Below are 9,346 nucleotides of genomic sequence, written 5' to 3' on the forward strand. Positions count from 1 at the left end.
AATCCACTGTATGACCTGATCCTTCCACGTCTTGGATATCTAGACATGAAAGTCTAATAAAACCAACACTGTCCACTGTAATACTTTCATCAGAATTTGGGTATAGGGGACCCCCTTAAATAGAGGCTTCCATTAGAACTCATTTCTTGAGACATGTAACTGCTGCTTCCTGTTGATTTTTCAGAATTTGTGAGACTAATGAATTTTGTCCTGTGAGAGAAAAGTTTACACCTGTTCACAATAAATGCAATGGTCTGTACTGGCATCAGCTGGGACTTCATGGTATTTACCAGTATGCTTAAAAACCAAAACAGAATGGAAGGCCTTGGGGCTGTCCATTGTGGATCCACAAGGAGCTAATAATCCAGTTATGGAAAGACTCTCATCCTCTGCAATATGAGATGCATTCCAGCCAGCTCCATATACTTGATGAATACCCTGATGATTTATTTAAGATCAAATGGGAGGGACTGAAATTGATAATGAGTGGTTCCTGCGTAAGGAAATAAACTCCTTGACTCCTTTGCTATTTTGATGTGAAGGTAAGCACCTAGGAAAAACAAAACACATTTAATCTTCTTCCTTCAGGCCATGTAGGGAAGGATTGTACTGTAATCCTGCATTGGAATGAATTGATTTAAACCAATCTGAGAATGGGCCTGAGGTCCTTTGTTTTATTGGGAACCAAAATGAACCTAGTGGGATCTGTTGGTTTGTCTTTTGATATAGGCTTAGAACCTTTTTGATTGCCACAGGATTCGAATGGGATGGGGATGTCTGCAGAATGTATTCTGGGAAAGCAGAGGAAGAAAACTGGATAACCTGTTGATACAACTGGCCTCACCTACTTTTCCCATATGATAAACAATCTATAGCAACAAGTGGAGGGACAGATGACCCCTCACTGCCACCAAAATGGAGGAACCCGGGAAATCCTCTAGGACCAGACTACAGACATACCCCTAGGGAACCACAGTATCCTTGACCAGTTTGCTGAGGTTGTCCACCTCTGGGTTAGTGGCTATTTTGGAAGTTGCCATGACCCCTATGACTTCGTCCAAAACTGTTACTTTCCTGCCATTGCTGGCCATGCCTGAACCACATTCAATGCATTCCAGAAAAAGCGCACTGGGGAGGATCATCCTTAATCCCAGCAGCTGTGAGGGTCTTGTTCGCTTGCTCCTGTTTCTCCAGTCTGGCTTTACTGCCACTCTGAAAAGCAGGGTTCCATGATAAGGAGTGTTCATGGAATTATTGTTTTGTGCAGACATAGCCATGCATGGTGTCTCATAATGATACCAGTGCCTGCTACTCTGGCTGAACCATTCGCTGCATCGTGGACAAGGTGCATGTTTATACTGGATATACAGGATAAGGCTCACATCCAGGATGAAAGTCTTTTTTCTTTAGTTCTCCATCTGGTAACCTTTCCAGAACTTTAGATGCTTTCCGTGACAATTTTTTTCTGGAACCTAAGCATGTGTGTCATATAGTTTACTGTCTTCAAAGTGAATATGGAAGACAAGAAAACTCACTTTCAAAGGTGAACTGTTCCTTGTTGGATGGATATATGTCTGGACTTTCTGGTGTGGGATCTGTCATGAGCGAGTCTGCAACCACTATGGAGCCAACCAGTGAGGTACAAGCTAGAGAGTTCCGGTCTTTTTTCCTGGGACTGAGAATCCTGGCCAGCATCTTTGCTATAGGAGCCAATACAGTGGAGTTATTTCATAATGACTCAACCATCAACCAAATTAGCTTTTTGTCTGGTAGAGTGGTATTCAAAAAGAAGACTTTAACAACTGAAAGGCCTTCTCCAGTATGAGCTTGAATTTGAACGTGGCATCAAAGGTCCATTTTGCTTTAGTGCAAATAATTTCTAGTATCTCCCCAGATGTGTGGTCACCAACAGCAAATCTCTGGAATGACAGTAGATAAAGAAAATGCTGATGAACCTTAAAAGAATATTTTAAGGAGCAAGCCTCCTGTATCCCTCCATGTGGGGGATACTCCAATACTCCCTGAACCTATACATATTTACTACAAGGAGGCACAACAGTGGAGAAAAGAGCAAACTCTACTGTTAATGAAAGTTGTTTTGGCAGTTTTGCTTTGATCTACTGGCATTTGGTAGATTTGCTGTCAATAGACTGACAGGGTCCACAACTGCAACACATTACAAATATGTAACATAACTGTAGAACAACACTGCCTACAAACAACACCTCAATGCAATGGGAGAGGGGTAGCTGTAGTAATAAGAGATCTTCAAATGGTAAATAAAGGAATTGACTGACCATGATAGGTGCATACACACATACAGCTATACTAATGATTTCCACAAGGAAATCTCAGAGTAGAAACAACAAATTACTAAAAAGAGAAGATATAGCCTGGAGCTGTTCTCTAAAACAAGGCAACGCTTGGGAAATCTGGAGAGATTTCGACAAAGAGCTGCTCTTCCAGGAGTTTTATGGGTAAGGGCGAGGAGTTTTGATACCCTGGGAAAAGTTCTCATAACCAAGTTAAGTTATGAAGGACTTAGTCCTGAAGATGCACACTGGAACTACAATCGTAGATCACCCGTCAAAACAAACACCTCAAACTGCAAAAAAAAGGTCCAGACAAAAAAAAAAAACAGTGGGTTTTGTACCTAATTTATGTTTTGTTTGTTTGTTCTTTTTTTTTTATGAAATAGATTAAAGGAAAATAAATTATGTGATCAGGAGGAAAGCCTGACATATAGGTAGAGTTGACTTATGTTTACGGGCTGCCACCCAAAAAAAGTCACTTGTGAAGTACCTACAGTATGATTATATGAGTTAGAACTTCCTATCATAATTAATAGATGCAAGGTCAAAAGTAAATTTAGTAAAACCATGAAGTCTATTTTTACCAACTTTTATCCCATAGACTGAGTTAAGCCTATGTGCTCAATACTTATAATTTATTCTTCAATATGTCATGGTATACATGATTTCAATTTTAAGAGGTCAGTAACAATGCTAGTCACTGTGGTTCTTTCTTAATCTGAATGTCTGTGAGTGTGTCTCTCTCTGACCCTGTGTGTGTGTGTGTGTGTGTGTGTGTGTGTGTGTGTGTGTGTATATATATATATATATATATATATATATATATATATATATATATATATATAGATAGATAGATGTGTCTGTGTGTGTATATAAGTGAATATGGAAGACAAGTAAACTCACTTTCAAAGGTGAACTGTTCCTTGTTGGATGGATATATGTTTGGACGTTCTGGTGTGGGATCTGTCATGAGCGAGTCTGCAACCTCTATGGAGCCAACCAGTCAGTCTTTCTGTGTTTGTGCATAAAATGTGTTTTGAGAGGACTGCAAGCATTAGAGCAGTCAGAATGTTTAATTAAAACATTATTACCCATTATTATCCAAGACCCTTGGTTTAATTAAAACATTATTACACACTACCTTCACATATATCTGCAGTCTACTTTTATAATTTACCAGTCCTTTGATTACATTGTTATCTTACACAAGGCAGATGGTCAGCTTTTTTAATAAAGTTTATTTTAAACAGATATAGATATGATCTACTGCTTTTTCCTCAGCTACTGCAGCTTTTTTTTTCTTTCTCCCTGTCACTGATTGCCTACAGTTTGCCTGTCCCATATGTGGATCTGTTCTTTTTTTTCCCCTTTCTAAATGTACCTTGGAGATACCCCAACAAAACCCTTCATAAAGTAGGTCCACCTGTCTGCTGAATGACATTTAGATCATTGGCCTTCTGATTCTTCATAAATGAGAAGGTTGAGGTAGAGATGTGTCATCATATTGCCTCTAAGAAGGCACATTCTACCCGGTCTTTACATCCCTAGGCACACCATTCTGCTATGAATGTTCAGCTCTTGAAAACATATGCACATTCTTTTATGCATGCCTCAGCCATGAACTTTACATACTAGTAGTGAAACTAATGCAGATCAGCTTTATCCAGGTAATTAAAGGGGCCACTGATACTGTGAATATAGCATATGCTTCTTGAAAGGCAAGTAACTCTGTTGTTGATTTGCTCTGCCACCTACTATAAGCCAAACTCCTGCAAAAAGGCTGCTATTCGAACTTCAGTCCCCAGTGCAGCAGGTGCATATCTGCTATCAAGCAGGTTATAACTACTGAGATTCTCTATATTAAAAAAAGAAGTTATGTCTTACCATAGCATTCCATCTGTCTTGTCGATCTTCACTAATCCTTGACTGCAGGCTCGGTTCAGAGCCTTGGAACCGACTCAGACATTATTCCAGCTCGTGCCTTCCAAAAACTCTCGCGCTAGGCTCTACTCATAATGCTCCTCACCAAATTACCTCAGATCGAATTTACTTATAATAGTGACAGACAAGAAGTAATAGATAAGAGACCATAGCTGTGTGCTTATTATAAAGCCAGTCTTTGGGAATATTCACTCCACCAAGAGTCCTAAGACAGGGCGAAAGAGGGAGGGAATTTCAAGGATTAGTGAAGATCGATAACACAGATGGAACATTATGATAAGACATAACTTCTTTATTTGATGTTGTCAATCTTCACATAATCCTTGACTGTGGGACAGAGTCCCTAGCTACCTGAATCTTGGGAGGTCTCATGGAAGAATATTCAGAATCCTGAGCACCATCAAACCAAATGATGCATGTCCCCAAGAGACCTGGTCCAGTTTGCAAGGAGTAATAAAGCTATGAGGAAATGCCCATGTAGCTGCTGCACAAATATCATCTAAAGAAGCTCTGGCATGAAAAACTGCAGAAGCTGCTATGGCTCTCGTTGAATGAGCTTTCACCGGACATGGTAGATGAAGTCCCTTCTTGTTGCAAACAAAGGTAATACAGTTCTTAAGCCATTTTGCCAAAGTAACCTTAGATATTGGATTACCTAAAGAGAGTGTAGAAAAGGCAATAAACAGTTGGTCAGATTTCCTGATGTCCTTTGTTCTGTGAAGGTAAAAATGTAATTGCCTGTGTACATCTAGTAAGTGTAGACAGTACTCTCCCTTGATGGAAAAAATAGGAAAAAAGACTGGGAGATGTAAGGTTTGATTGATATTTGACTCTGAAACAACCATTCACACAAAGAAAGGATTTGTCCTGAGGAAGACCCTGTCCTTATGAAATATCAAATAGGGGGGTTTGCAGGACAAAGCTTGAATTTCTGATATTCTCCTGGCTGAAGTGATAGCTATCAAAAATAAGGTTTTTCAGGACAAGAACTTTAAGTCACAGGTTGCTGATGGTTCAAAGGGGGAAGAAATGTGAGACTGCAGTACCAAAAGCAAATCCAATGGAGCAGAGGGTTCTTTAAATGGAGGCCTGAGGATTAAGGCTCCTTTCAAAAATGCTTTACAAAGTTTGTGAGACATAAGTGATGAACCGTTGAAGCCAATATGGACGTTAGATATTGCAGCAAGATGCACCTGAATGGTAGAAGCCGATGAGCCAGCCTGATAGAGAAAGGCTAAAAAGTCTAAAACTGTCTACAGGTGCTGCATATGGATCAATATTACAGTCAAGTGACCAATTAGCAAATTGTATTAATTTGCTATGGTACAATTTTCTGGTTGAAGGCTTGTGGTGGGCTAGAATGATGCATCAGACTGTGGAACTGAGGGAGGAATGTCTGGCAATCATGGGAACTAGAGAAGCCATGCAGTGAGCTTGAGATGCTGAAGATTTGGATGAACCATTTCCTCCGGGTGGGACAATAGGTATGGCGCTGGGTCCAGTATACAGGGTTTCTGAAAAAGATCAGGCCAAAAGAAGGTGTCAAGGCCAGAACAGGGCTATGAGGATTATTCTGTTCTTCGACATGTTGGCTTTCTTTAAAAACTGACATATCAGAGGAGTCAGGAGGAAAGCCATACAAAAGACCGTGAGGCCAACTGTGAAGGACAACATCTCTGGGTGACTACCCCGGGGGGGGGGGGGGGTAAGGGCAAAGTAACTGCTGCACTTGTTGTTCAGAGGGATCATAAACAGATTGAGTATGGTTGGCCCTGGTGGAAGAATATTTTTCCCAGCACCAGTAGACTGAGAGACCATTCGTGAGGCATGAGGATGGTTCTGCTCAACTTGTCCACAATCACGTTGGATCTCCCCGTAATGTGCATTGCAATTAGAAAGCGGTTGGAGAAAATTGCCCATTGCCATAGTCCGAGAGCTTCTTGATAAAGAGGGTATGACCTTATTCCCCCTTATTTGTTGATATAGCAGACTACTGACATGTTGTCTGTTTGAACTGCAATCATTCCAGAGGGGAGGGCATCTTGAAATGTCTGCAGTGCTAGGAGCACAGCCCTCATCTGTAGAGGACTGATATGCAAGTTGGCCTCTATTCGGGGCCAAGAGCCATGGACTGCCTTTCCCAGATAATACCCCACCCCACCCTATCTGGGATGCGTCTGTGGTCACTATGGCTTTGGGCTGAGGAGAGACAAAGGGATGACCCGACAAGATTTTGTTGGAATGGAGCCACCAACTCAGGTCTTCCTTGCAACAATTTGCGATCAAAATCAGATGGGACATAGGTTGATTTAACAAGGACCATTGGGAGGCCAGAAGCCATTGAAGAAGTTGCATGTGATATCTGGTCAAGGGAACTAGAGCGACAGAGGTCACCATTGACCCCAGAGTCTGTAGGATGAGTCTTGCTGCTACTCTCTTGTTTTGAATAATCTGATTTACCTGTGACCTGATCCTCTGGAGCCTTTCTAGGGGAAGTGATGCAAATCTGGTGACTGTGTCTAGCATATCTCCAATGAATTCCAGCTGCTGTGATGGTTCCAGATGGGATTTTTTGTAGTTTATAGTGATTCCTAAGGTGGCACAAAGATGAAGGGTGTAATCTTGTGCCTTTACCAGTTGAAGTCTGGTGGGAACGGTAAGGAACCAGTCATCTGGATATGGAAATACTCGGAATCCTTGCAGTCTGATACATGCTGCTACCACTGCCATGCATTTGGTAAACACCCTAGGGACTGAGGTGAGACCAAAGGGCACTGCCCTGAACTGATGGTGACTGGCTCCCAGCCGAAAGCACAGAAATCTTCTGGAGCGCTTGTCTACTTTTATGTGGTAATACGCATTCTGAAGAACTACTGAGCACATGCAGTCATCTTTTTCCAAGAATGGAAGTATATACTGTATTGAGACCATTCAGAATTTGATCTGTTGAACTGATTTCTTCAACTGGCTGAGATCCAAAATGGGTTTCCAGTCCCCTGTTTTTTTTTTTTGGGCACTAAAAAGAACCTTAAGTAAATTCTGGATCCTCTCTGTTCTCATGGGACTGCTTGGATGACTATTTTGTAGAGCAGTTTTTGAATTTCTAAGACTGCTGCCTCCCTGTGATGGGGTGGAATGTCTGGGAGGCTTTTTGGTCTTTTTGGTTTCATTGAAAGGGGAATGATGTAACCTCTGGAAATGATCTCCTGCACCCATTTGTCCATTGTTATTTCTAGCCAGGCAGATTGGTGCAGGGATAATCATCCCCCGACTGCTTTCACAGGAAGGCAATTGGGCCTCCATTCGGGAATGCTGGTAGGAGTTACCAGAGAAAGAATCTCTAGACCCTTGGTTTTGCGGGCCATTTCCACCTCTTGGATGGAGGAAGTCATTACCATGTGAGTCTTGGAAAAGTCCTTGGGTCTTTTTGAACCATAGCTTCCCACTGTGGAGAAGTATACGCCCATGGCAGAAATGGTCTTCCCATCTTTCTCACATCTGGCTAGTATGTCTTTAACCTTGTGACCAAAAAATGGATGATCCGTCAAATGGAGCATTGATGAAAGAAGACTTAAATGTCTCCACAAAGTCACATAAGTGCATCCAGGCATGTCTCCTGATGGCTATACCTGAACCTGCTGCTCTTGTCATCCCTTCAGCTGCTCGAGCAATTAGCCTCATTGACGAATTGGAAATTGATTCAAGGGTGACGAGCTGAGAAGTAACCTCATCTCAGACCCCTTCAGCTACTGTTCCCAACAAAGTATCTAAAATATCTTTAATAAGATCTCTCTGAAGCCTGGTAAAATGCACCATATAATTCAAGCACCTTAGATCAAAGGTCAATGAAGCATATACGTGATTCCCAAACTTATCCATAGTCCTAGACTCCTTGTTAGGAGGATGGATAGTAGGACTGTCTTCTGTGAGTTCCTTTTAAGTGGCTGCCGCCACCACCATGACATCTACAGAATACCCTTTGCCCAGTGTTGCTCATCTTTAGGGGCAGAGAGAATCTGGTCAGGTCTTTTGGGAATCAGCTTGACAGAATCAGGAATTTTCCAGGCCCACTAAGTGATCAGTTTTATGAGATCATCAGCGGGTGAAGGTAGAGGGCTGGGCATGAAAAGCCTCAAGGTATACGGATTCCTCTGAGGAAGGTTGAAGGGTAGACCAGCCACCCCTCTGTTTCAGGATTTCCAGGATGTTCCCGAAGGAAACAACATCAGGGGGTGACCTGGGGGAACCTTCCTCTTCACTGAAATCAGCATTTTCTGTGAAAGAATATTCAGAGTAGTCCAAGGGCTTCCTCTTGCACTTTTTCCTCAAAGGTACCTCTTCAGTGGGATGCTCTGGAGCAGTATCCAAAGAAGATATCACCAGGGTGGATCATTCCTGGGCTTTTGTGCCCTCTGTATCAGAGAAGAGACTAGAGGAAGCTCCGGTCGAGGGTTGGACAAGTTACTTGGCCCGACAGAGAAGCCATAGACTATGAGTGTCCAGTGGACAAGGCCCTCTCCATAGATTGAAAGGCAGGTTCCCCCATAGAGGGATGGGAATCCAGAACCAAAACAGACTCGTTCAGAACTATGGTCCGACCCTTCACCGAGGAAGCCACCTCCAAAGCAGAAGCCAGGGTCAAACTTACATAAGTCAAGGCTCCAAGGGGCATAGAGGATTCTGAAAGAATCGAAGTTGAACCCTGCCCCTTGGAACCAGCAATGAAGCCCAGACCCCAGGAGCTCTCCAGTTTCAACAAACCAAAATAGCTCAAGGCAACTATTGGTACTGGAGAAGGAATTCTGGCCAGCACCAAAACACTCAAGTTGGGATGGTCAGTACCAGGGGCTCAGAAAACTCAGCTGGAGTCGGAGGAGGAATTTGCATGGGTGTAGAAGAAGGCACAGTTCTCGAGCCAACCTGGCTAGGAACCGATTAGGGAGGCAATCCCCTCACCATCAGGAGCTGGTCAAACAGTCTCATAATGTCTGACTTAGACAGGCTCTTAGTGGACCGAATAGAGGAGGCAAATGAAGATCTTGGTGTCCGTCATTCCAAAAAAGGACTCAGAGGACGGTCTGCAAAAGGGTCAA

Source organism: Protopterus annectens, chromosome 2.part1, assembly GCF_019279795.1.
Source record: "Protopterus annectens isolate FY-2018-M chromosome 2.part1, PAN1.0, whole genome shotgun sequence".
NCBI lineage: Eukaryota > Metazoa > Chordata > Ceratodontiformes > Protopteridae > Protopterus > Protopterus annectens.